General features: G+C 33.9%; 1 long non-coding RNA gene across 1 annotated transcript; it reads left to right on the forward strand.

The window, feature by feature from the left end:
- The first annotated feature begins 407 nt into the window (after positions 1-407).
- On the forward strand, positions 408-1,020 carry LOC107556184 (uncharacterized). Its single transcript, XR_001605252.1, has 3 exons — positions 408-576; positions 699-735; positions 840-1,020. It is a non-coding gene; the product is annotated as an uncharacterized lncRNA (long non-coding RNA).
- The last annotated feature ends 258 nt before the right edge of the window (positions 1,021-1,278 follow it).

Raw genomic sequence — 1,278 nt, forward strand, 5'->3', positions numbered from 1 at the left:
ACGAAGCCCGAGCTGTTTTCTACGACGCATGAACTAATCGTCACCAGTTTTGTCAGTTTGTTCTATTAAAACTAGATGAACATATGAAACTTCTTAATATGATTTAAGAGACCACGATTCAAACTAGTGTTAACCTTGTTCATTTGAATTGATCATCATATATTTTATATATAATTTTGTTTTACGATTGCAAATTGCTTACTGGTAACAGATTACAGGTAACAGTAAATGCAAACAAATGCATTATGTTGTATGAATCGGTCATATTTTAATCATGAACAAAAAGTCTGTAAAAGTGTTGTGTAACTTACATTTTTGGGCTTAACTGTAATTAGCAAGTAACCAACAATTTCCCGTTTACCTCACTTTGTAGGCTATGACTGAGCACATTACAGTGAGGTTCACCATCCATCTTAATATATTTTTTTAGGCAACTCAGGTTATTAAAGGGTTATGAGGCTGTTGTATAGGACATGTCTTTGCTTGTGTGTGTGTTGTTTACAAGTAAATTTAAGTTGAATAATTTTTTGTTTTTTTTTACAGGCATACGCTTGGGAGTCTGAGACTGGATGAAGGGTGAGTTTTGGATTTCTGTACCAAATAAATAATATAAACTATATCTTAAGATAAGTCAATATTTTAACCACTTTAAAGTTGTTGTTTTTCCCCCCATTACATATGTTTTTCTCTTTTTATAGGCAAACATTTGACTGTGAGTCTGAGACTTGATGAAGGGTAAGTTTTGCATTTATGTACTAAATAAATAATATAAACCATATCTTAAGATAAGCCAACATTTCAACGACTTCTAATTTTTCCCCCTACATTTCTATCATTAGATCATTAGACAGCTGAGTTCAATCAGTGTCCGGGTCATAGGGTGGAAGATGTAGGAGCGAGGAAACAATTTCGCTGCAATTGGAGATGCAGATCCACCGGTCAGTGTGGTTTGGCCTATTAAACGGATAGTTCACCCAAAAATGAAAATTCGGTCATTAATTACTCACTTTCATGTCGTTCCACACCTGTAAGACCTTTGTTCATCTTCAGAAGACAAACGAAAATATTTTTGATGAAATACGAGGGCTTTCTGTTCCCCCATTGGCAGCAACACAACTAAAACATTCAAGGTCCAGAACGGTAGGAAAGACATCATTGAAGTAATCCATGTGACTCCTGTGGTTTAACCTCAATTTTATGAAGCAACACGAGAACTATGTTTGTCCAAAAAAAAAATTATTATTTTCCACTTTATTTACAATAAAATATTATTCAAAG

Source organism: Sinocyclocheilus grahami, unplaced genomic scaffold (assembly GCF_001515645.1).
Source record: "Sinocyclocheilus grahami isolate Dianchi unplaced genomic scaffold, SAMN03320097.WGS_v1.1 scaffold557.1, whole genome shotgun sequence".
In the NCBI taxonomy this organism is placed as follows: domain Eukaryota; kingdom Metazoa; phylum Chordata; class Actinopteri; order Cypriniformes; family Cyprinidae; genus Sinocyclocheilus; species Sinocyclocheilus grahami.